The sequence below is a fragment of the Triticum dicoccoides genome, chromosome 4B (assembly GCF_002162155.2).
Source record: "Triticum dicoccoides isolate Atlit2015 ecotype Zavitan chromosome 4B, WEW_v2.0, whole genome shotgun sequence".
Lineage (NCBI taxonomy): Eukaryota > Viridiplantae > Streptophyta > Magnoliopsida > Poales > Poaceae > Triticum > Triticum dicoccoides.
Window position 1 is genome coordinate 52,296,247 of NC_041387.1, and position 27,521 is coordinate 52,323,767.

The 27,521-nt window shown below is 51.2% G+C and overlaps 1 pseudogene; it reads left to right on the forward strand.

Annotated features, from left to right (window-relative positions):
* The window catches only part of LOC119292494, an 83,830-nt pseudogene extending 72,722 nt beyond the window's left edge, over positions 1–11,108 (forward strand).
* The last annotated feature ends 16,413 nt before the right edge of the window (positions 11,109–27,521 follow it).

Consider the following 27,521-nt stretch of genomic DNA (forward strand, 5'->3'; position numbering starts at 1 on the left):
CCGCATCTAGGAGATGACATAGAGATCTGCAAAATACACACGGATCTGAAAGGTTCAGATCCGTTGACTAATAACCTCTCTCACAAGCGAGATATGATCAAACCCCATGGGTGTCGATTCATTACAATCACATAGTGATGTGAACTAGATTATTGACTCTAGTGCAAGTGGGAGACTATTGGAAATATGCCCTAGAGGCAATAATAAAATGGTTATTATTGTATTTCCTTGTTCATGATAATTGTCTATTATTCATGCTATAATTGTATTGACCGGAAACCGCAATACATGTGTGAATACATAGACCACAACATGTCCCTAGTGAGCCTCTAGTTGACTAGCTCATTGATCAACAGATGGTCATGGTTTCCTGACCATGGACATTGGATGTCATTGATAATGGGATCACATCATTAGGAGAATGATGTGATGGACAAGACCCAATCCTAAGCCTAGCACAGATCGTGTAGTTCGTATGCTAAAGCTTTTCTAAATGTCAAGTATCTTTTCCTTAGACCATGAGATTGTGCAACTCCCGGATACCGTTGGAATGCTTTGGGTGTGCCAAACGTCACAACGTAACTAGTTGGCTATAAAGGTGCACTACGGGTATCTCCGGAAGTGTCTGTTGGGTTGTCACGAATCGAGACTGGGATTTGTCACTCCGTGTGACGGAGAGGTATCTCTGGGCCCACTCGGTAGGACATCATCATAATGTGCACAATGTGATCAAGGAGTTGATCGCGGGATGATGTGTTACGGAACAAGTAAAGAGACTTGCCGGTAACGAGATTGAATAAGGTATCGGGATACCGACGATCGAATCTCGGGCAAGTACTATGCCGGTAGACAAAGGGAATTGTATACGGGATTGGTTAAATCCTTGAAATTGTGGTTCATCCGATGAGATCATCGTGGAACATGTGGGAGCCAACATGGGTATCCAGATCCCTCTGTTGGTTATTGGCCGGAGAGGTGTCTCGGTCATGTCTGCATGATTCCCAAACCCGTAGGGTCTACACACTTAAGGTTCGATGACGCTAGGGTTATAAAGGAAGTTTGTATGTGAATACCGAATGTTGTTCGGAGTCCCGGATGAGATCCCGGACGTCGCGAGGAGTTCCAGAATGGTCCGGAGGTAAAGATTTATATATGGGAAGTCCAGTTTCAGTCACCGAAATAGTTTCGGGTGTTATCGGTATTGTACCGGGACCACCGAAAGGTGTCAGGGGGTCCACTGGGTGGGGCCACCTATCCCGGTGGACTTAATGGGCTGAATATGGGAGGGAACCAGCCCCTAGTGGGCTGGTGCGCCCCTAGTGGGCTGGTGCGCCCCTCCCCAAGGGCCCAAGGCGCCTAGGGTTGAAAACCCTAGGGGAGGGGGCGCCTCCACCTTGCTTGGGGGGCAAGTCTCCCCCTCCTGGCCGCCGCCCGTCCCCTCTAGATGGGATCTGGAGGGGGCCGGCCCCCTCTCCCCTTCCCCTATATATAGTGGGGTTTTTGGGGCTGCCCAACACATGAGTTTTCCTCCCTCTTGGCGCAGCCCTACCCCTCTCCCTCCTCGTCTCTTGCGGTGCTTGGCGAAGCCCTGCTGGAGTGACACGCTCCTCCTCCACCACCACGCCGTCGTGCTGCTGCTGGACGGAGTCTTCCCCAACCTCTCCCTCTCCCCTTGCTGGATCAAGGCACGGGAGACGTCATCGGGCTGCACGTGTGTTGAACGCGGAGGCGCCGTTGTTCGGCGCTTAGATCGGAATCAACCGCGATCTGAATCGCTACGAGTATGGCTCCTTCATCCACGTTCTTGTAACGCTTCCGCATCGCGATCTTCAAGGGTATGAAGATGCACTCCCCTCTCTCTCGTTGCTAGTATCTCTATAGATTGATCTTGGTGATGCGTAGAAAATTTTGAATTTCTGCTACGTTCCCCAACACCATGAACTTTACAAGTAATGGAAATATTCCAAAAGCATGTATGTAAGGAATTCCATAAGATTAGATACATGCGAGGGCATACGGCCTTCCAAAGGCTAACCCCTCTTTTGAACTGCCGATCCAGGCTCCGCAGTCATCGCCGCCCTCCACAACTCATTTCCTAGAAATTTTCCGATCCAACCTTCGCGGTTATATCGCTTGCCACACATCATTTCCTAGAAATATCGCACGAGCTTTTCCCTCAACAAACTGAACGGATATGGACAATGTTTTACAAGGTTCATTTGTTTTTTCCATACGTACAACCATGAATCCGTGCATACGAGTGATTGCCATGATATATGATGCCAAAATGAATGTAATATTGGCACAGACATGAATAAAATGCAAAACGAACGAAACGATCATGCAACAATGAATCATATCGTAGGTCGCTTGGTCAACGGAAATGTAAGGAGATCACAAGGGTGTGATCTTCGGCAGTGTTTTTTTTCTTCTTCTAATGTGTTACCAGACATCAGAAAACACATGCAAACACCACATGTTCAACAAAAGCAATCAAACAAAGACTTGAAAGTATAGTTTTTGGGAAGAAGAATCACACAAGGAGTTAACTCTTGTGAAGTGGGCGTAGTAAGTTTATTCGGCTAGAAAAAAGAGGCCTGAGTTATAGAAACTGACGCAGAATTGTCTAAAAAAACCTGAGGCAGAAGGCGTATTAGGGAAAGACGTCTGTCTCTGAAACGCGGGCACCATCGGGGAGGGGACGAATAGGGGATGGCGCCAGGCCGCCAGCATCGACAACCGGCGTCATTCCGCTGGACGAAGAGCTCATGGGGAGTTGGTCCTTCCATCTTCCCCATCCGGCACTACGAAGTCCATGGACGACGGCTAGCGTCGACGGCAATGTCGATTTGGGGGGTAGGGTGGGGGACGAGAGCGCAACTCTGGGGTGAAACTAGAGCCTGGGAAGCGAGGACCCACGGTGGCGCGGATTGGTGGTTCGATCGGAATCAGAGGAAAGGCCGGTGCTTTCGATGGGATGGGAATGGACAGACATCAATGTGGATTTGGGCGGGGCGGACGTCGGCGGTGGGGAGAAGGAGAGGGAGAGGGCTTCTCATCTCTCCCCGGTGAAATTGGAGCATGGATCCGCGGCGTGTGGTTGGCTCGGAATCGGCGGGAGAAAAGGCCGCTGCTTCTTCTTCCTGTGGGAATCGACGGCGGTCGCGTTGTCGGTGGGTGGGTGGGCGACGAGGAAGAGAGAGGAGGAGCGTAGGTTGGGTGGATGCGGCGGCGCTTGTGGACGTGGTCGGGGATGAGGCTGGAGCTGGAGGGGTCGCGGTTGGGATTCAAGCACTCCAAGTTTAAGGAGGAGGAGGAGATGGTTCCACTGACGGCGGAGCCGAGGATGCCACCGGGATCGGGGAAGACGGCAAGCACGTACGGCGAAGATGCGCGTGCGAGGTTTGGTCTCCTTGTTGGGTGGGCGGGACGGAGATTTGGAGTAGAAAGCTCGGAGGAGGAGGAGGGAGGCAATCAGGCATGGGAAGCACCAAAATTTGGAGCGGCCTACCGGCCGGAATAATCTCTCGTCTCTTGTTGGTTGGCTGCAACTGCAACTCTGCAAGAGAAGAAGGAGCACGTCGATGAGACAGACAGACAGACAGGGCTCATCGGAAGCGGATGGGAGGCACCTCGAGGAGGAGGAGGAGGAGGAGAGGAGAAGATGCTTTGGGTCAAATCGCGGCGGCCGGCGCCGTTTTGTCCGGCGGAGAGGCTCCCTGGGAGGAGCGACTTGGGTTGGGTTGAGAGATGGACGGACACGCCAAGACGGAGACGGAGCGGCGCACGTGAAGGGTCTGGTGATGTTGTCTGCACCGTGGGGCGGCTCCGTGCAGGAGATGCTCACCTTCGCCTCCGGCAACACCCTCGGCGTGTCCTTCGTCGACCCCTCCCTCATCCGCGACGAGCAGCGCAGCTCCGAGAGCAACCTCTCTGGTTGCTGCCCACGCCCAAGGTGTTTGGCAACACCATGCTCGTCGTCTCCCAGCGCCACATCCGGACCTACTCCGCCAAGAACGTCACGCAGTTCCTCAACGACATCGGGTTCGCCGACAGGGTGGAGTCGTACCGGGCGTGGATACGGCTGCTTGGCGAGGTGGGCACCGGCATCGACACGATGGAGAGCCTCGTGTTCGGGGACGAGGGGTTCGACGCGGGCCCCGTCAATGTGGTGTACGGCGACGGTGACGGGACGGTGAACCTCGCCAGGCTCATGGGACCCATCAAGGCCTGGTCCGACTCACCGGCGCAGGTCCTCGAGGTGGTGGAGCTGCCCAAGGTGTCGCACATGGGCATCCTCAAGGACAAGAGCGCCGTCGACCAGATCCTCAGGATTCTTGATTCCATCAACCTAAACGCCACGACCACGACCTTGTTGGGGAACGTTGCAGAAAATAAAAAATTTCTACGCTTCACCAAGACCAATCTATGGAGTTCATTTAGCAACGAGAGAGAGGAGTGCATCTACATACCCTTGTAGATCACGAGCGGAAGCATTCAAGAGAACGGGGTTGAGGGAGTCGTACTCGTCCTGATCCAAATCACCGATGATCCTAGTGCTGAACGGACTGCACCTCCGTGTTCAACACACGTACGGTTGGGGAAGACGTCTCCTCCTTCTTGATCCAGCAGGGGAAAGGAGAGGTTGATGGAGATCCAGCACCACGACGGCGTGGTGGTGGAAGCAGCGGTGATCTCGGCAGGGCTTCGCCAAGCTCAGCGAGAGGGAGAGGTGGTATGGGGAGAGTGTCGGTGTCAAAACCGGCGGATCTCGGGTAGGGGGTCCCGAACTGTGCGTCTAGGCGGATGGTAACAGGAGACAAGGGACACGATGTTTTACCCAAGTTCGGGCCCTCTTGATGGAGGTAAAACCTTACGTCCTTCTTGATTAATATTGATGATGTGTGTTACAAGAGTAGATCTAGCACGAGATCAAGGAGGCTAAACCCTAGAAGCTAGCCTATGGTATGATTGTTGTTCGTCCTACGGACTAAAGCCATCCGGTTTATATAGACACCGGAGAGGGCTAGGGTTACACAGAGTCGGTTACAATGGTAGGAGATCTACATATCCGTATCGCCAAGCTTGCCTTCCACGCCAAGGAAAGTCCTATCCGGACACGGGACGAAGTCTTCAATCTTGTATCTTCGTAGTCTTGGAGTCCGGGCGATGATGATAGTTCGGCTATCCGGACACCCCCTAGTCCAGGACTCCCTCAGTAGCCCCTGAACCAGGCTTCAATGACGACGAGTCCGGCGCGCATATTGTCTTCGGCATTGCAAGGCGGGTTCCTCCTCCGAATAATTTACAGAAGATTGTGAACACCAGGATAGTGTCCGGCTCTGCAAAATAATTTCCACATACCACCGTAGAGAGAATAATATTTACACAAGTTCAATCTGCTGACGTATTTCATGGCGTGACGTCGCACCACTACCAAGCCTTTACTCGAATTGTTTTTATTATACCACCTCAGCGCGTTTAGCGAAGCGGTTTCCTTGGCACGTCTTGTCGAAGCAAAGATCGTGTTCCCCTTATTCTGGGATTCCCATCAATACGGACGTGGGTAACCCAACCGCGCCATTGATTGTGGCGCTTGGGGGATAAGCGAGTTTTATCAGGCCGGTGGGGACGCATGTTTTCGTCTGCCCATATAAGGGGATAAAGATCCAACCCTTTTACCTGCGCCTTCTTCCTCCTTGGCTTATCCATCTCTGCGAACTCGAGCTACAGTGCCCAAGTCCGCACATCTCACCTCAACCTCCTCCAACTATGTCCGAAGCGGGAGGCAAGTGGATGGCCTCCTCCGTTACGGAGGGGCACATCCAGAAGCAGCGCAGCGCCGGATATCTGTCCAGCAACATCGCGCATCGGCTCCCTGACGAGGGAGAGCTCATCCCCACCCCCAGGCCCCATGAGAGGGTAGTATTTCTTACCCATTTCCTCTGCGGACTGGGCTTCCCACTCCATCCCTTTGTCTGGGGGCTCATGTTCTACTACGTCCTGGATTTCCACGATCTGGCTCCGAATTTCATCCTCAACATCTCGGCGTTTATCGTCGTGTGTGAGGCCTTCCTCTACATCCAGCCCCACTTCGGCTTGTGGCTCAAGACCTTCAGTGTCAAGCCGAAGGTTGTGAAGGGCAGCCAAGCGGAGTGCGGAGGCGCCATGGTGGGCAGAATGTCCAACGTTACTTGGCTTGAGGGCACTTTCGTGGAAACCATCAAGGGGTGGCAATCGGGGTGGTTCTACATCACCGAGCCGCGTGACCCTGAATGGGCAGCGGCCCCTGAATTCAGATCTGGCATCCCCACACGGCTCACCTCCTGGAAAGAGAGCGGCCGGACTTGGGGTGATTCGGAGGAGCTGACCGGACTCCAAGCCTGCATCCAAAAGCTGGTGGATAAGAAGCTCAAGCTTGTCAACGTGGTCCAGGTCATGCTCATCCGCCGGATCCTCCCGTGCCAATGACGGGGCTTCAACATGTGGGAGTTCGATCCGGCGCAGCACCAGACTTTGAGCGGGCTCTTCGACACTACGTATGAAGATGTCTGGAAGGTGCTGTTCAAGGGCGCCGAGGCTCCCGCATCCGCTACCGAAGATCGCGGATTCAGCTCGCAGCGTCCGGCTGACGAGGTAAGCGATTTTGTCCTTTACGGGACGCTTGTTTTCCATAGTTTGACTCTATGCGGGATCTAAACTCCCTTTCCTTTGACAGGACTGGTTGGCTAAGGCCGAGCGGACTATCTGTCCGGCCCCATTGCCAGAGGACCCAGCGGACGCCCGCCTAACGGGGATGCTGGCTCCGGCACCCCACGTGGTGCCGGAGAAGAAGGCCAAGAAGAAGGCCACAGGGACTCGGAAGAGTTCCCGTTTTCAGGTGCTATCGGATGACGACTCCGAGGCCGACTCCTCTCACCAAGGTGAGGAGGAGAAGAAGAAAGCCTCTCCCCCAGCGGGGGGAGAGAAGAAAAGGAAGGCCTCCCCAACGAGGGAGGCCGAAGGGTCCAAGAAGGGAAAAACTCTTCCCCCGGACTACTCTGCCAACGCTAGTGAAGACGACGAGGACTGGCCTCCAAGGGCCAAGCCCCTGGCGAGATCTTGAGTATCCGGACTCCCGAATAACTTCATGGTTTTTCTTTTTTGCCACACAATGTCTTTCTAATGCCGCAAACAACCCTGTAGTCCGCCCAAGGACGATCTTCCCGCTTTGTCGAGCGGGTCCTTAGGTGCGTCGGATATGGATTCTCTCCCGACCGCCTCCACCCCCCGTGACACGGACGATGCCGAGGTGGGATCCCGGGAAGGGACCCGCCAGGAGGAGGAGGCCCGGAGGTGTTGCAGGACAACCTCCCGGACTTTGCACCGGACTCGGCTCCGGATCCCATAGTGGCTCTGGAGTTCGGCGGGCGGCCCCTTCGTAAGAAGGGCAAGACCGTGACACCGGCAGCCTCCGTCCAATCGGAAGCGCCTGATAGCTTGCTGGAGGCGCTCAATGGAGCCTCCATCAAAGAGGAACACCGCACTGTTATGAGTGCGGTGATTCAGAAGGTGCAGCTCGCCAAGAGCGGGCTGACCGAAGCCTGTAGCAGCCTTCTAACAAGCTTTGAGGTAAGAATTTTGAGATATGTAAAATAGTACCGCATAGACAGTAGCCCCTGATGCTCGGTTCGGTGTTCGGAAAGAAAAGCCGGACTGAGGATCTAAGAAGATATACGCAGGAGTCATAAAAAATATGTCGATATGGGATTGCAGGCTGTGCTGCTGACCTCTGCCGCACTGACTGCGGAGGTCAATACTTTGAAGGAAAGCCTCGAGCGGTCCGAGAACGAGCTCGGCCGTGCCAAGAAGCAGCTCGAGGACAAGGAAGGTGAGTAACACCTTATTGAAATTGTACCTTACAGAAAAGGATTTTGGTTGCAAAAAGAATGACAAGGGTAACGTGGGTATTGCAGGGGCCACTAATGAGGTGGCGACCCTAAAAGAGGCGGTGGCCGCGGCCGAACGCAATGCGGCCGCGGAGCGCACCGAGCGAGAGAAGCAGGAGGCGCGGGTGGCGGAGGTACATCAAGAGCTCTAGGATCTCGTGAAAAAACATGAGAGCCTGGAGCGTGACTCGAAGACTCGAGAGTCTGAGCTTGCAACGGCTCTTGAGAGTGCCAAAGCCGCTAAGGCCGAAGCCTACAAGGCCCTCCAGGAAATCGAGGCGTTGAAGAAAATAGCAGCGGGTAAGGCATTTTTCATGCAAAGTAAGCATGTGAGTGTTAATTACCTGTTTCTTACCCGAATTCGGAGCTCTCCAGGAGCGTTCGCAGATCTTCCTTGCAGCGTGTCCGATGCTGCCGCGTTCTACCGGGCCGAGGAGGGGAGCTCGACGGAGAAGGTCTTCTGGTCTCAGTATGCTAAGGCCGGACATCCGGTGCCCCTTAGCGACCAGCTGAAGCAGCTGGTCGAGCTCCACAAGGCGGCCGAACAGGCCATGAAGGGCCTCATAGTTCAGCTGTGGCCTAAGGAGGCCATGCCTGGGAGCTACTTCGGCCTGGTGCGGCGGCTGGTGGATGCGTGCCCGTGGGTTGAAGTCATCAAGCACTCCGCCTGTATTGAAGGTGCCCATCGGGCCCTTGCCCGCGCAAAGGTGCACTGGGGCAAGATGGATGCCCAGAAGCTCGTGACGGACCCGCCACCGCAGGGCAAGGAGCATCGCACGCCCGAGATGTATTATAAGAGTGTGCTGAAGGGCGCCCGCACTATTGCGTGTGAGTGCTCCAAAGATGTAATATTTGGGTAGACTCGCATTTTGTTATCCTGTGCGCTGAAAACTTAGTTCATTTGCGCTAAGCAACACATTTTAATTTAAAATATTACCTTCTGTGCGGCTGTTTATCAAATCTGAGAGATGGCAAGTCATCGGCTTCAACCCCCATGCCACAAGTGCTGGGGTGTTCGGGATAAATTTGAGCACTCTTGTTCCCATATTTGGGTCCATCTAGGGAGGCGCTCAACACAACGAACAAGGCAACCGGACTTATAATGCTTGAACACTCTCACTTAGCCATAGAATTCTATAATTTTAAATTTTGACGAAGCCCCTAGTCTTCGGAAGGCCGAATTTGGGGCGCTATCCATGCCTGGGCCGGACAAAGTCGGCTCCTCGCTCTAAGCGGCATAAGTCTTTAAGGACTCGCAAGAAACCTCTCGAACAGCGACCAGCTCTCGCCTCATCATGATGGTCAGTTTTAGCTTTCTCCACTGAGGCGCTCGCCCAGCTCAACCGGGGCGCAATCGCAGTGGTTCTCCCAGTGCTACCTTAGCCGATACAACGGAACGTAAGGTACCAAAACATGGGAGCCGGGCAAACCCAACTATTGACCCAAGACATGATTCGGAGCCGATGCATATAATGTTATAAGTTCGGGGTGCCGCACTTGTGAAAGTGTTCGAACTTATCACACCATGATGCGGGAAACATAAGCCCCTGGTGTATTTAGCCATACCAAAACGCACGGATGCGACATGTCACAAATGAACATATGTATAAGAGAGAAATGCAATTGGAAGCAAAAAGGTGCTACATTATTTATTCAAGAAAAACTGTTGTAAGTGCAGAACGATACAAATGGTGCGATAAGCAAGGGATGAGACTGTTAAATATGTCCCCCTCCAGGGGTAGGTTGCGGAATGGTGCATAAAACAGATTTAATGCTCGTAATGGAGACCACCTGGATATTCGTTGTAGCCTTTCTCCTTCCCTGGCTGTTGCATCGTGAGTTCGGCAGGTCTACTGCCGGACAGGGCCTCTGACGAACGGAGTCCTGTGGGTAAAGATAAAAAGAAAAGAAAAAAAGAACGACACACTTGGGAGCCCCTGGTGTGGTAAAGCCGTATTCTGGGCCTATCGTGGTCGTGCCCCTCTTCCCATGCCCATGGTATCTTCAAAGCGTAATGGTGTACGCGAAGGACCTGTCTTGACGTTTTGCAGGGGCTGGGGTTGGGGCCGCACTGCTACGCATGCTCGGAATGTGCCAGGTGGTCTTGTTGTATGTTACTCCGGGCGCGTTTAGCCGTGTCCGGTCGCTTAACGGCCGGACTCGAGAATTGCCTTAAGAGGCTGCACTGTACTTCTGCCGTGAGAGCCGCTGTATGTTCCTCCGTTCGGAGAGAGCGTTCAGTGTTTCCGTTGACCGTGATGACCCCTCGAGGGCCTGACATCTTGAGCTTGAGGTATGCGTAGTGCGGCACCGCGTTGAACTTTGCGAACGCGGTACGTCCAAGCAGAGCATGATAGCCGCTGCGGAACAGAACTATGTCGAAGATTAACTCCTCGCTTCGGAAGTTATCCGGGGATCCGAAGACCACTTCCAGTGTAACTGAGCCTGTACAGTTGGCTTCTACACCTGGTATGACGCCTTTGAAGGTCGTCTTGGTAGGTTTAATCCTTGAGGGGTCTATGCCCATTTTGCGCACTGTGTCCTGATAAAGCAGGTTCAGGCTGCTGCCGCCGTCCATCAGGACTCTGGTGAGGTGAAATCCATCGACGATTGGGTCTAGAACCAATGCGGCGAATCCGCCATGGCGGATGCTGGTGGGGTGGTCCCTTCGGTCAAAAGTGATCGGGCAGGAGGACCATGGATTGAACTTCGGGGCAACTGGCTCCATCGCCAGGGGCGGAGCCAGGATGAAAACCAAGAGGGGGAAAAGATGTACACGATTTTTTTTCCAGAAACGTGTGTATACAAAGTAATGGCTAGATCATCTAAAAAATTAACCACACAAGCATACATATAGTATGTAAGAATGAAAACCAAATATTTCCTTATAAGATAATGTCATTACACAAATAATTATGACAAGTAGATTGCCAAAGTAAAAGTAAATTAACCACTTAGGGCACAATACCGTGAGAAATATGAATATGTAGTTCCTTTTCGTTGCTACATCCCTGATTTCTAGCCTTCAAGCTGTGAGAAAAAATATACGTGTTTAAATAGAAAGAATATGTAAACACATTACCTCCTTCTGTTTCATCCCGCGACGATTTTTCCTAATCTTCTCATGGTGGTTGATATTAAAATCTGGAAGTCTTTTCCTTTTAGATGAATCCCGAGTAAGCTTGTTCAGATCGACTATTTCAGGCATACTACCAGTTATGGATATTGCAAAAAATCGCTCCATTAGCTTGCCTGTCAATATCAAATAGTTGAACGTTACATAAATTGAATGAAATACATGAAGGCAGAATATTGCTATGGATTTTATTCTGCTCCACACGCTCAAACTTATTCATATGCAATTATTAGGTGAAGCTAGATTCAATCTATCGAAATCTAATTACCAATTTGTACATTATAATTTATACACATGGATATTTGATACATTTTGCTTCCGTACATGGAAATCAGAATAGAATAACAAGATAACTAAACCTTCTTTGTCAAAAAAAAAACTAAATTTACTAGGGCTTACCTTGATTAATGATTGATCAATAGAACATCTTCCATGGGGATGGCAAGCCGGCCGGCGGGCGGGCGCAGTGCGGATCGAGGTTGATCGCCGGAGGGGCGTTGCGTATGTGCTGCGTAGAGCTGCAGGCGGCGGCTCGGCGGCTTCGGCTCGTCAAGGTGGTCACGCGGCACATGGCACAAACGCGTGGGGAACTCCCGATCCCAAGATCTGAAATCGTGTGTTTCTATTCTAGCGCTAGCGATTAGCCAATTGAGAAGCACGATCGTATGCATAAGGCATGCTCGTATTTTCTTTGGATGGGCTGCCGGGCTAATAAATTATTTATTTCTCATACACAGGCTTTAAACATACAACAGAAAAAGAAAGGAGTGGGGGCAAATCCTTTGGGCTGAATGGGGGCAACGCTGCATATGTTGGGCCTAGTATAAGTGGGCTGAAAAAACTAGTGGGGGCATTCGCCCCCATAGACATGCACATAGATTGGCCTCTGTCCATCGCGTATACATCCCTGAGTGCACGCTTCCGCTCCTTTTTGGGTATGTGCGTTGCGTATATCATGTTCACCGTCCGCACCTGTGGGGGGAAACCCTTCTGTCCTCTATTGTTCGGCGGTCGGGTCTCTTCCTCGTCATCGCTATGCAGCTCCTTGTCATTGTTTTCAGCAATTAACTTGCCTGCCTGTTTGAATACCCAACAGTCCCTGTTGGTGTGGTTAGCTGGCTTTTTCGGGGTGCCGTGTATCTGGCACGAGCGGTCGAGTATTTGGTCCAAATTGGACGAACTCGGAGTAGTTCTTTTGAATGGCTTTTTCCGCTGACCGGGTTTAGAGCCTCTGAATCCGGCATTGACTGCCGTATCTTCACTGTTATCGCCGTTAATGCGGCGTTTGTTTTTGTTGCGACACGACCTGCCATTACGGTCCTTGAAATCCGGACTGCCAGAATTTTTGCTGAGGTTATTGTTGCGTGCTAGCCAGCTGTCCTCACCCGCGCAGAAGCGGGTCATGGGTGATGTGAGGACTGCCATGGATTTCGGCTTTTCCTGTCCTAGGTGTCGGGCAAGCCACTCATCGCGGATGTTGTGCTTGAAGGCCGCTAGGGCCTCTGCATCCGGACAGTCGACGATTTGGTTCTTCTTGGTTAGGAACCGTGTCCAGAATTGTCTGGCCGATTCGTCTGGCTGCTGAATTATGTGGCTTAGGTCATCGGCGTCTGGTGGTCGCACATACGTGCCTTGGAAGTTATCGAGGAATGCGGCTTCCAGGTCTTCCCAACTCCTGATTGACTCTGCTGGCAAGCTGTTAAGCCAATGCCGGGTTGGTCCTTTAAGTTTGAGTGGGAGATATTTGATGGCGTGAAGATCATCACCGCGGGCCATGTGGATATGGAGGAGATAGTCTTCGATCCAAACCGCGGGGTCTGTTGTGCCATCGTAGGATTCAATGTTCACGGGTTTAAACCCTTCGGGGATTTGATGATCCATTACTTCGTCTGTGAAGCATAGTGGGTGTGCGGCACCTCTATACTGGGCGATATCACGACGGAGCTCGAAAGAGCTTTGTCTATTTTGTTCGGCCCGGCCGGACTTACTGTGTCCGGCGCGACGGTTGTCGTCACGTATCATGGGGCGCCCACGCGATCCATAGATCGATCTTGATTGTCTTGCCTTATCCTCCAATATATCTCGCAAGTCCGGAGCGTTCCCCTGTGGCTTTGTGCTCTTCGAGCGATGCCGGGGTACGGTTCTAGTGAAGGGCCTAGGGGCCTCTCTGTCGCGACCACAGGGTGGTCGGTCAACCATATTGTCTGCTAGTGATGCAGGTTCATACGCCTCCTCCTCTAATCGGGGGAGCAGCTTGCGTTTAGGGTAACTTTTGGAGGGGCGTTCGAGCTCATGCTCTTCGGCCGCGAGGACTTCAGTCCATATGTCGGCTAGCAGATCTTGATCAGCTCTAAGCTGTTGCTGCTTTTTCTTGAGGCTGTTTGCTGTGGCCATAAGCCTGCGTTTAAAACGCTCTTGTTCGACGGGATCCTCGGGTACGATGAATTCGTCATCGTCGAGGCTTGCCTCGTCTCCGGAGGGAGGCATATAATCCTCTACCTCCTCTTCCGCCACTCTCTCATGAGGGCTGGCCTCTCCGTCCTCCTGCGCTGAATCTTGCTGGAGTGGGTTGTCTTCGGCACTGTCTGGTGTGTTATTATCTCCGGTGCCGGAATCTTCATTCTTGCTGTGGCGGGATTTAGAGCGGCGCCGCTGACGCCGGCGCTTGGGCTGTTTCTTGGAGGGGTCATCCTCCGCTGTTGCTTCGCCATTCCCATCCTTTGGGATATCCACCATGTATATGTCATATGATGAGGTGGCTTTCCAGTGCCCGGTAGGCGCTGGTTCTTGGTCGTCTCCTGCATTGTCGTCTATACCGTCGATGTCTTCGGAGTCGTAGTCTAGCATGTCGGTTAGATCGTCGACAGTGGCTACTAAGTGGGTGGTGGGTGGGCTTTGAATTTCTTCGTCGTCCGCATCCCAACCGTCCTGACCGCAGTCCGGCCAGGGCTCTCCTGATAACGAGAGATACTTTAGCGAACTCAAGATGTCGCGGAAAGGTGAGTGTTGAAAGATGTCCACTGCGGTGAACTCCATGACCGGCGCCCAATCGGATTCGATCGGAGGGGGCGCGGGAGGTTCGGAGTCCGGCAAGGAGTCCGGCACCTTGGAGTCACAAGCTTCATGAGGGACAAGGTCAGTGTTCGGCTCTATCACCGTAGAGGTTGCAACCCCCGAGGCGGTGTCTAGCCATCCGTCCTCGATCTGCGCAGCCGGCTCCGAATTGAACATCGGAGCGGGCTCGAGTGCGGCCTCCAGGGTACTGTCCGGCTGCAGAGCTAAATCATGCCCGTCGTGACAGTGCGGCGCGCTTGGCTGTGGCTCGAATCCATCGAAGATCAAGTCCCCGCGGATGTTAGCCGTGAAGTTCAAACTTCCAAATCTGACCTGACGGCCAGGGGCGTAGCTTTCGATCTGCTCTAGATGGCCAAGTGAATTGGCCCGCAGTGCAAAGCCGCCGAATACAAAGATCTGTCCGCAGAGGAAGGTCTCACCCTGGACTGCGTCGTTGTTGATGATCAAAGAGGCCATCGAGCCTATCGGTGACGACACAGAGGAACTCTCAATGAAAGCACCAATGTCGGTGTCAAAACCAGCGGATCTCGGGTAGGGGGTCCCGAACTGTGCGTCTAGGCGGATGGTAACAGGAGACGAGGGACACGATGTTTTACCCAGGTTCGGGCCCTCTTGATGGAGGTTAAACCCTACGTCCTGCTTGATTAATATTGATGATGTGTGTTACAAGAGTAGATCTACCACGAGATCAAGGAGGCTAAACCCTAGAAGCTAGCCTATGGTATGATTGTTGTTCGTCCTACGGACTAAAGCCATCCGGTTTATATAGACACCGGAAAGGGCTAGGGTTACACAGAGTCGGTTACAATGGTAGGAGATCTACATATCCGTATCGCCAAGCTTGCCTTCCACGCCAAGGAAAGTCCCATCCGGACACGGGACGAAGTCTTCAATCTTGTATCTTCGTAGTCTTGGAGTCCGGCCGATGATGATAGTTCGGCTATCCGGACACCCCCTAGTCCAGGACTCCCTCAGAGAGGGAGGCGCCAGGGACTAGGGTGCGGATGCCCTCCCTCCCCCTTCTTTATATAGGGGGCCTAGGGGGGTGCGCCGGCCCTGGAGATCCCATCTCCAAAGGGGGGGGCGGCGGCCTAGGGGGGGACTTGCCCCCCAAGTCAAGTGGGGCGCCCCCACCCCACGGGTTTCCAACCCTAGGCGCAGGGGAGGCCCAAGGGGGGGCGCACCAGCCCACCAGGGGCTGGTTCCCTTCCCTTTTCAGCCCACGTGGCCCTCCGGGATAGGTGGCCCCACCCGGTGGACCCCCGGGACCCTTCCGGTGGTCCCGGTACATTACCAGTGACCCCCGAAACTTTCCAGGTGGCCGAAACTGGACTTCCTATATAGAATTCTTTACCTCCGGACCATTCCGGAACTCCTCGTGACGTCCGGGATCTCATTTGGGACTCCGAACAACTTTCGGGTTTCCGCATACTAATATCTCTACAACCCCAGCGTCACCGAACCTTAAGTGTGTAGACCCTACGGGTTCGGGAGACATGCAGACATGACCGAGACGACTCTTCGGTCAATAACCAACAACGGGATCTGGATACCCATGTTGGCTCCCACATGCTCCTCGATGATCTCATCGGATGAACCACGATGTCGACGATTCAAGTAATCCCATATACAATTCCCTTTGTGAATCGGTACGTTACTTGCCCGAGATTTGATCGTCGGTATCTCAATACCTCGTTCAATCTCGTTACCGGCAAGTCACTTTACTTGTACCGTAATGCATGATCCCGTGACCAAACACTTGGTCACTTTGAGCTCATTATGATGATGCATTACCGAGTGGGCCCAGAGATACCTCTCCATCATACGGAGTGACAAATCCCAGTCTCGATCCGTGTCAACCCAACAGATACTTTCGGGGATACCTGTAGTATACCTTTATAGTCACCCAGTTATGTTGTGACGTTTGGTACACCCAAAGCACTCCTACGGTATCCGGGAGTTACACGATCTCATGGTCTAAGGAAATGATACTTGACATTGGAAAAGCTCTAGCAAACTAACTAGACGATCTTGTGCTATGCTTAGGATTGGGTCTTGTCCATCACATCATTCTCCTAATGATGTGATCCCGTTATCAACGACATCCAATGTCCATAGTCAGGAAACCATGACTATCTTTTGATCAACGAGCTAGTCAACTAGATGCTTACTAGGGACATGTTGTGGTCTATTTATTCACACATGTATCATGATTTCCGGATAACACAATTATAGCATGAATAATAAACAATTATCATGAACAAGGAAATATAATAATAATCCTTTTATTATTGCCTCTAGGGCATATTTCCAACAGTCTCCCACTTGCACTAGAGTCAATGATCTAGCTACATTGTGATGAATCGAACACCCATAGAGTTCTGGTGTTGATCATGTTTTGCTCGCGGAAGAGGTTTAGTCAATGGATCTGCGACATTCAGATCCGTATGCACTTTGCAAATATCTATGTCTCCATCTTGAACATTTTCACGAATGGAGTTGAAGCGACGCTTGATGTGCCTGGTCTTCTTGTGAAACCTGGGCTCCTTGGCAAGGGCAATAGCTCCAGCGTTGTCACATAAGAGGGTGATTGGCCCCGATGCATTGGGTATGACTCCTAGGTCGGTGATGAACTCCTTCATCCAGATTGCTTCATGCGCTGCCTCCGAGGCTGCCATGTACTCCGCTTCACATGTAGATCCCGCCACGACGCTCTGCTTGCAACTGCACCAGCTTACTGCCCCTCCATTCAAAATATACACGTATCCGGTTTGTGACTTAGAGTCATCCAGATCTGTGTCGAAGCTAGCATCGACGTAACCCTTTACGACGAGCTCTTTGTCACCTCCATAAACGAGAAACATATCCTTAGTCCTCTTCAGGTACTTCAGGATATTCTTGACCGCTGTCCAGTGTTCCTTGCCAGGATTACTTTGGTACCTTCCTACCAAACTTACGGCAAGGTTTACATCAGGTCTGGTACACAGCATGGCATGCATAATAGACCTTATGGCTGATGCATAGGGGATGACATTCATCTCTTCTATATCTTCTGCCGTGGTCGGGCATTGAGCCGAGCTCAGTCTCACACCTTGCAATACAGGCAAGAACCCTTTCTTGGACTGATCCATATTGAACTTCTTCAATATCTTATCAAGGTATGTGCTTTGTGAAAGACATATGAGGCGTCTCGATCTATCCCTATAGATCTTGATGCCTAATATGTAAGCAGCTTCTCCAAGGTCCTTCATTGAAGAACACTTATTGAAGTAGGCCTTAATGCTGTCCAAAAGTTCTATATAATTCCCATCAAAAGTATGTCATCCACATATAATATGAGAAATGCTACAGAGCTCCCACTCACTTTCTTGTAAACATAGGCTTCTCCATAAGTCTGCATAAACCCAAACGCTTTGATCATCTCATCAAAGCGAATGTTCCAACTCTGAGATGCTTGCACCAGCCCATAAATGGATCACTGGAGCTTGCATACCTTGTTAACATTCTCAGGATCGACAAAACCTTCCGGCTGCATCATATACAGTTCTTCCTTAAGATAGCCATTAAGGAATGCCGTTTTGACGTCCATTTGCCATATCTCATAATCATAGTATGCAGCAATTGCTAACATGATTCGGACGGACTTAAGCTTCGCTATGGGAGAGAAAGTCTCATCGTAGTCAACCCCTTGAATTTGCCGATAACCCTTAGCGACAAGCCGAGCTTTATAGATGGTAACATTACCATCCGCGTCCGTCTTCTTCTTAAAGATCCATTTATTTTCTATCGCTCGCCGATCATCGGGCAAGTCTGTCAAAGTCCATACTTTGTTTTCATACATGGATCCTATCTCAGATTGCATGGCTTCAAGCCATTTGTTGAAATCTGGGCCCGCCATCGCTTCTTCATAGTTCGAGGGTTCACCGTTGTCTAACAACATGATTTCCAGGACAGGGTTGTCATACCACTCTGGTGTGGAACGTGTCCTTGTGGACCTACGAAGTTCAGTAGCAACTTGACCCGAAGTACCTTGATCATCATCATTAATTTCCTCTCCAGTCGGTGTAGGCACCACATGAACATTTTCCTAAGCTACACTACTTTCCGGTTCAAGAGGTAGTACTTCATCGAGTTCTACTTTCCTCCCACTTACTTCTTTCGAGAGAAACTCTTTCTCCAGAAAGGACCCGTTCTTGGAAACAAAGATCTTGCCTTCGGATCTAAGGTAGAAGGTATACCCAATGGCTTCCTTAGGGTATCCTATGAAGACGCATTTTTCCGACTTGGGTTCGAGCTTTTCAGGTTGAAGTTTCTTGACATAAGCATCGCATCCCGAAACTTTTAGAAACGACAACTTAGGTTTCTTACCAAACCATAATTCATACGATGTCGTCTCAACGGATTTAGACGGTGCCCTATTTAAAGTGAATGTAGCTGTCTCTAGAGCGTATCCCCAAAATGATAGCGGTAAATCGGTGAGTGACATCATAGGTCGCACCATATCCAATAGAGTGCGATTATGACGTTCGGACACACCGTTACGCTGAGGTGTTCCAGGCGGCGTGAGTTGTGAAACAATTCCACATTTCCTTAAGTGCGTACCAAATTCGTGACTTAAATATTCTCCTCCACGATCTGATCGTAAGAACTTTATTTTTTGGTCACGTTGATTCTCTACCTCATTCTGAAATTCCTTGAACTTTTCAAAGGTCTCAGACTTGTGTTTCATCAAGTAGACATACCCATATCTACTTAAGTCATCAGTGAGAGCGAGAACATAACGATAGCCTCCACGAGCCTCAACGCTCATTGGACCGCACACATCAGTATGTATGATTTCCAATAAGTTGGTTGCTCGCTCCATTGTTCCGGAGAACGGAGTCTTGGTCATTTTGCCCATGAGGCATGGTTCGCATGTGTCAAATTATTCATAATCGAGAGACTCTAAAAGTCCATCAGCATGGAGCTTCTTCATGCGCTTGACACCAATGTGACCAAGGCGGCAGTGCCACAAGTATGTGGGACTATCGTTATCAACCTTACATCTTTTGGTATTCACACTATGAATATGTGTAACATCACGTTCGAGATTCATCAAGAATAAACCATTGACCAGCGGGGCATGACCATAAAACATATCTCTCATATAAATAGAACAACCATTATTGTCGGATTTAAATGAGTAGCCATCTCGTATTAAACAAGATCCAGATACAATGTTCATGCTCATAGCTGGCACTAAATAACAATTATTGAGGTTTAAAACTAATCCCATAGGTAAATGTAGAGGTAGCGTGCCGACGGCGATCACATCGACCTTGGAACCATTCCCGACGCGCATCATCACCTCGTCCTTCGCCAGTCTCCGCTTATTCTGCAGCTCCTGCTTTGAGTTACAAATATGAGCAACCACACCAGTATCAAATACCCAGGAGCTACTACGAGTACTGGTAAGGTACACATCAATTACATGTATATCACATATACCTTTAGTGTTGCCGGCCTTCTTGTGCGCTAAGTATTTGGGGCAGTTCTGTTTCCAGTGTCCCTTTCCCTTGCAATAAAAGCACTCAGTCTCACGTTTGGGTCCATTCTTTGGCTTCTTCCCGGCAACTGGTTTACCGGGCGCGGCAACTCCCTTGCCGTCCTTCTTGAAGTTCTTCTTACCCTTGCCTTTCTTGAAACTAGTGGTTTTATTGACCATCAACACTTGATGCTCCTTTTTGATTTCTACCTCCGCTGATTTCAGCATTGAAAATACTTGAGGAATAGTTTTCACCATCCCATGCATATTGTAGTTCATCACAAAGCTCTTGTAGCTAGGTGGGACTGACTGAAGGATTCTGTCAATGACCACCTCGTTCGGGAGGTTAATGTCTAGCTGGGACAAGCGGTTGTGCAACCCAGACATTTTGAGTATGTGCTCACTGACAGAACTATTTTCCTCCATCTTACAACTGTAGAACTTGTCGGAGACTTCATATCTCTCGACCCGGGCATGAGCTTGGAAAACCATTTTCAGCTCCTCGAACATCTCATATGCTCCGTGTTGCTCAAACCAATTTTGGAGCCCCGGTTCTAAGCTGTAAAGCATGCCACACTAAACGAGGGAGTAATCATTAGCACGTGACTGCCAAGCGTTCATAACATCTTGGTTCTCTGGGATGGGTGCTTCAGTCCTTCTAGGACATATGCTTTCTTGGCAGCTATGAGGATGATCCTTAGGTTCCGGACCCAGTCCGAATAGTTGCTGCCATCATCTTTCAGCTTGGTTTTCTCTAGGAATGCGTTGAAGTTGAGTTTGACATGATCGTTGGCCATTTGATCTATAAGACATTTTTGCAAAGGTTTTTAGACTAAGTTCATGATAATTAAGTTCATCTAATCAAATTATTTAATGAACTCCCACTCAGATTAGACATCCCTCTAGTCATCTAAGTGATACATGATCCGAGTCAACTAGGCCGTGTCCGATCATCACGTGAGACAGACTAGTCATCATCGGTGAACATCTCCATATTGATCGTATCTTCCATACAACTCATGTTCGACCTTTCGGTCTCTTGTGTTCCGAGGCCATGTCTGTACATGCTAGGCTCGTCAAGTTAACCTAAGTGTTTTGCATGTGTAAATCTGTCTTACACCCATTGTATGTGGACATTGGAATCTATCACACCCGATCATCACGTGGTGCTTCGAAACAACGAACTTTCGCAACGGTGCACAGTTAGGTGGAACACTTTCTTGAAATTATTATGAGGGATCATCTTATTTACTACCATCGTTCTAAGCAAATAAGATGCAAAAACATGATAAACATCACATGCAATCAAATAGTGACATGATATGGCCAATATCATATATCTCCTTTGATCTCCATCTTCGGGGCGCCATGATCATCTTCGTCACCGACATAACACCATGATCTCCATCATCGTGTCTCCATGAAGTTGCTCGCCAACTATTACTTCTACTACTATGGCTAATGGTTTAGCAATAAAGTAAAGTAATTACATGGCATTTAATGATTGACACGCAGGTCATACAATAATTAAGACAACTCCTATGGCTCCTGCCAGTTGCCATACTCATGGACATGCAAGTCGTGATTCCTATTACAAGAACATGATCTCATACATCACATATATATCATTCATCACAACTTTTGGCCATATCACATCACAAGGCATATGCTGCAAAAACAAGTTAGACGTCCTCTAATTGTTGTTGCATGTTTTTACGTGGCTGCAATAGGGTTCTAGCAAGAACATTTCTTACCTACGTGAAAACCACAACGTGGTATGCCAATTTCTATTTACCCTTCATAAGGACCCTTTTCATCGAATCCGCTCCGACTAAAGTGGGAGAGACAAACACCCGCTAGCCACCTTATGCAACTAGTGCATGTCAGTCGGTGGAACCTGTCTCACGTAAGCGTACGTGTAAGGTCGGTCCGGGCCGCTTCATCCCACGATGCCGCCAAAGCAAAATAATACTAGTAGTGGCAAGAAAATTGACAACATCTACGCCCACAACAAATTTGTGTTCTACTCGTGCAAAGAAAACTATGCATAGACCTAGCTCATGATGCCACTGTTGGGGAACGTTGCAGAAAATAAAAAATTTCTACGCTTCACCTAGACCAATCTATGGATTTCATCTAGCAACGAGAGAGAGGAGTGCATCTACATACCCTTGTAGATCGCGAGCGGAAGCGTTCAAGAGAACGGGGTTGAGGGAGTCGTACTCGTCGTGATCCAAATCACCGATGATCCTAGTGCTGAACGGACAGCACCTCCGCGTTCAACACACGTACGGTTGGGGAAAACGTCTCCTCCTTCTTGATCCAGCAAGGGGAAAGGAGAGGTTGATGGAGATCCAGCAGCACGACGGCGTGGTGGTGGAAGCAGCGGTGATCTCGGCAGGGCTTCGCCAAGCACAGCGAGAGGGAGAGGTGGTACGGGGAGAGGGAGGCGCCAGGGACTAGGGTGCGGCTGCCCTACCTCCCCCCTTCTTTATATAGGGGGCCTAGGGGGTGCGCCGGCCCTGGAGATCCCATCTTCAAAGGGGGGACGGCGGCCTAGGGGGGGACTTGCCCCCCAAGTCAAGTGGGGCGCCCCCACTGTCGTGGTTCTAAGCCTGACAGTAGAGTGGGGGGTAGGTATGGAGAGGCAAGGTCCTAGCTATGGAGAGGTTGTAAGCACAAAGGATGTACGAGTTCAGGCCCTTCTCGGAGGAAGTAACAGCCCTACGTCTCGGAGCCCGGAGGCGGTCGAGTGGATTTTGAGTATATGAATTACAAGGTGCCAAACCCTTCTGCCTGTGGAGGGGGGTGGCTTATATAGAGTGCGCCAGGACCCCAGCCAGCCCACGTAGGAGAGGGTTTAAGGTGAGTTAAGTCTGGGGCGTTACTGGTAACGCCCCACATAAAGTGTCTTTACTATCATAAAGTCTACTTGATTACAGGCCGTTGCAGTGCAGAGTGCCTCTTGACCTTCTGGTGGTCGAGTGGGTCTTCGTGGTCGAGTCCTTCAAGTCAGTCGAGTGTGTCCCTCGTTGGTCGACTGGAAGGCGACCTCTTCTAAGGGTGTCCTTGGGTAAGGTACTTAGATCAGGTCCATGACCCTACCCTAGGTACATAACCCCATCATTAGCCCCCGAATGGATTGAGGCTTCGAGTGAGGAAGGAGTTGACGTCGTTTCCGATTAACCTTTGTGCCCTGGTCGTGCGTTGTCCTGGACCAAAGAATCTCTTCGTCGACAGTGAACGACTTGTCTTCAGTCGACTCGATCCATTCTATTCTTGCGTCGAGTGATCTTTCGGGCTTCGACGATATCCGAGCGACGGATCGCCGGAAACCCCGTGTCTGACAGACTGATCTGCCGTTCGCGGATTCCGCGGGATGCAAAATTTGGGGACGCGCGCGAAGCGGGACGGCCCGCGGCGTTCGGATGGGACGGGACATAGACGCCTCGATCTCCGTGCCGCCTTTTTCGCCACGTATCCCGTCTGCATAACTGTTCCTGATATGATTAGATCGACCGGGCCCACCTGTCATCCACTCGGAAGGGACCTTATAAATGCGCCCAGCGAGGATTTCTGTACTGCGCCTCAGTCATTCTCTCTCTCTCTCTCTGCTTCCTTCTTCCCCGCCCAGCGTGCTCGCTCTCGCCCCCGCACCACTTCCCTTCGCGCATCTCGCCAGCAACCATGGCCAAGGAGAAGACGGCGGCGCTGGAGCGTGCGAAGAAGGCGTCGGCGTCGGAGAAGGCAAAGGGGAGATCCACCAGCCGCGGAGGGTCCTCGTCTAGATCCCGCCTGCCGAAGGGCTGGGTCCAAGGAGACTGGATCCAGTCGACCATCACCGAGAGTGACCTCCTCGACATGGCCAACGAGGGCTTGATTCCTCATGGAGCTGCGAGGCTTCCGGGGAAGGAGTGGCAGCCCCAGCCAGAAGAGGGTGAGTGTGTGCTCTTGGCCACCCATGTTGATCGTGGATTCTCCTTGCCGCCGAGTGTTTTCTTCCGTGGCTTCTTGAATTTCTTTGGGGCGCAGCTCCACCACTTTACCCCAAACTCTATTGCCCATCTTGCCGCGTTCGTGTCCATGTGTGAGGGTTTCCTGGACTGTCGACCGCACTGGGGTTTGTTCAAGCATATATTCACGTGTCGATCTCAGACCGTGAAGAAGGCGAGCCCAGGTGATGAGAGAACCCGAGTCGTCCAAATGTGTGGGGGTCTGGGGATTCAGGTGAGGAATAAGAGCACCTTCCCGCCCATGACCTTTCCCGAGTCCGTCAGAGGCTGGCAGTCGACTTGGTTCTACTGCCAGGTCCAGTCGACGCCAGGGCAGTCGAGTGGACTCCCTCCGTTTACCATGGACCGAGTGAACAAGCCCTCCCCTCTGAAGCTGATTCCGGAGGATAAAGCTGACGTGAAGATGTTGATGGAGCGCGTGGTGCAGTTGGTTCGGGAGGGGGTGACGGGCATGGACCTCCTGGAGGTTTTCCTCAGGCGTCGCATCCATCCCCTTCAGTTCCGGAGCCACTGCATGTGGTTGTACCGTGGGACCGAAGACGAGACTAGAGTCCATCCAGAAGCAGTCGACGACGTCACTCTGGAAAGATGGATGGTAGCCGTTACCGGAAACAAGGATAACCCACGCGGAGCCAGAAGGATTCCTCCACTCGACCACAACAGCGACCCAAACAAGGTACACATGCCCTGCTCTCCACTGCGCCCTTGTCGCATTCATTTCTGTTAACCCTGCCGACTGGTCGACTGATCCTTGTCTGGACATCTGCTAGGCCCTCACCGAGATGTACTCGATGCCCAATGGGGCACAAGCTTCGACTGAGGAGGGCGAGGCGAGCGGGGGCGAGAGCCAGGAAGAGGAGGAATGAGACTCGGATGTTGCAGAGGATGATGACGACGACGATGATGATGACGGTGATGAAGATGACGTCGAGGACGAGGAAGAAGAGGAGGAGGAGGTCGTACCACCGCGCTCAGAAAGGCGGTCGAAGCTTGTCCATGACCCTTCGACCGAACGTGGTAAGGGGGTTGCGACCGCCACTCAGTCGACCAAGCGCCCTCGGACCACCTCTCCGGTGCCGACTGAAAAGGCGCCGAAGCAGCCCAGGGCGGCCTCGTCGAAGCCGATCAAGCTCTTGCCGAAGATGAAGGTGTCCATCCCCACCATATCAGGGTAACCGTGCTGCTCATATTTTCTTATTCTGTGTGAACTTTGTCTCTGGTCGACGCTGAAGTTAGTCGACTGATCCTTCGGAGTTGCAGTGCTGCCACTTCTGAAACTTCGGCCCGGGCTGATGACCACGAGATGGAGGACGCAGCAACTTCGAACCCAGGTACTGTATTCTTAACACCGTTCTTAGTCGACTGACTCGCGATCTTTGATCCTGATTTTTCTCCATAGCTCCACCCAATACTGTTATCAATCTCCCTGATGATGATGAGGATGAAGAGCCGCTGAAGCGCAGGAGGAGTCGGAAAATGTCCGCCAGTAAGGTGCCTCAGGATGTGACGGTGCCTGAGATTCTGACGGTGGAGGAAGAGAACATGACTCGACACACGGTGTCCTTCGCAGATCCATTGACGAGTGCTCAGCAGCCCTCCCTCTTCACGACGCACCACGTCCCAGAGGACCAAGCTGGCACAGCGAAGGAGGCGATACGCCAAGCGGGAATCATGATGGAGCAGCTGAAGACCATCCGGGATGCGAGCCAGGCGGCTTATGACGCCAGTTCTGCCCTCCAAAGCAATGTCCAGGTCAGTCGACCGCTGTTTGTTCTGTTGGATATGCTACCAAAAACTTTTCTTTTCCGGAATTTATAGTAGTCACCCACTGGGTGTGTCGAATAAACTCCATGTTAGCGGGGGCACGCTGAGTGCACCCGCTGGGTGTAGTCCCCAAGGCTAAGGTCGACTGCTGGCAGTCGGCCTTAGGCTTTATGATGTCAATTTTTCTGTCAGTCGACTATGTCGACTGGATTTCACAAACCGGTGGGGGCACGCTGAGTGCACCCACTGGGTGTAGTCCCCGAGACTGTGGTCGACTGCTTGCAGTTGATCACAGTCTTAGAGAATGCATCTCGCTCTTTTTTTTTTGAGGTCGACTGGTCGACTTTGTCTTCAACAGGATTAGTGGGGGCACGCTGAGTGCACCCACTGGGTGTAGTCCCCGAGACTACGGTCGAATGCTTGTATTCGGCTGTAGTCTTAGAAACGTGTGTTTTTTCCTTTTTCACTCGGAAGTGAATTATATTTGACATTTAGTCGATTGGTTCTTCGCAGAACTCTTGTGATCTTGTGACTCGCTACTCTGAGCTGGAACACAAGCATACTCAACTCGAGCTGAGCCTGAAGCTGGTTCAGGAGAAGCTGACAAAGGCAAAGGAGGAGACCGAAGGTATGTTTGGTGAGACCCTGACGACTGCTTTCCTCTTGCTTGTTTCAAAATCTGATCTTGCTGTAACTTGCAGGTAAGGTAAGGGAGGCCCAACAGAAGAAAGACCTTGAACTAGCTGAGAAGATCAAGCTTGCTGACGAGAAGTTGGCTTCAGTCACCAAGCTTGAACAAGACAATACCAATCTGAAAGCTGCTCTTGGGATCACCAACAAGGAGATCAGTCGACTAAAAACTGACAAAGCTTCCCTGACCGACCAAGTCAGCAAATTGACTGGGAAGAAGACTGATCTGGAGGCCTTCCTGAGTAGTCTAGCCAAGAAGCTGTTTCTTATGCTTGAAGGTAAACCTCTATGCTTGGCAAACATTTCCAATTGTGGTTTTTCCATTCGACCATCCCCTTGACTTAGTGATCATCCTTGCAGAATTCTGTCAAAACTTTGAAGAAGAAACTAGCCGGCTGGAGCCAAACCTCGACCCTGTCAATTCTCCGGTGAACGACGAAGTTGCCATGGATGTTTTCCGACTAGAGTCTCGTGTCGCAGCTGTCGTGGACTATCTCGCAAGGCTGAAGGCCGCCACATCTCGCATCGACTCGACGCTTTGGCCTGAAGAGACACTTCAGAATGACCTTGAGTCGCTGATGGCCCGGTTGAACACGATCCCTGGTCGAGTGCAAGAATGGAAGAAGTCCTCGGCTCGGTGTGGTGCAGATGTTGCTCTGTGTCTGGCCCGAGTCCACTGTAAAGATGCGCGAGAAGAGAAGCTGGCGGCCCTTCGGGTGGCCAATACCAAGAAACACGACTTCAGGTCCTTTATGGAAACTTTCCTTGCAGCTGCCACTCGGATCGCCGACGGAATTGACCTTGATGAATTCGTTGCTCCTTCCAGCCCTCCACAGGAGGGGTAAAAAACTTCTTCTGGCTCGACGCTTTAAATTTGCCTCGGTATGCCGAGTGGAATTGTAACCGATAAACCTTAACTGGCTTAACGCCTGAGCACTCTCGGTTCCTTTAGATATCGATTCAAACTTGAATTTGGTGCTTGAATATGATTGCCTTTGGCTCGAAATGTCTTTTGCAGGTTCAAAGCAAGGCGCCTTTACTGCAATCGACATATTCTTCAGTCCACTTAGGCGAGCACTGGGCTGCAGCTAAGCCCCCGAGTGAGAGGGTTTCTCTACACTCGGTAGGATTTTGATAACTTAGGCGAGTGCTTGGACTGCAGCTAAGCCTCCGAGTGAGAGGGTTGCTCTACACTCGGTAGGATTTTGATAACTTAGGCGAGTGCTTGGACTGCAGCTAAGCCCCCGAGTGAGAGGGTTGCTCTACACTCGGTAGGATTTTGATAACTTAGGCGAGTGCTTGGACTGCAGCTAAGCCCCCGAGTGAGAGGGTTGCTCTACACTCGGTAGGATTTTGATAACTTAGGCGAGTGCTTGGACTGCAGCTAAGCC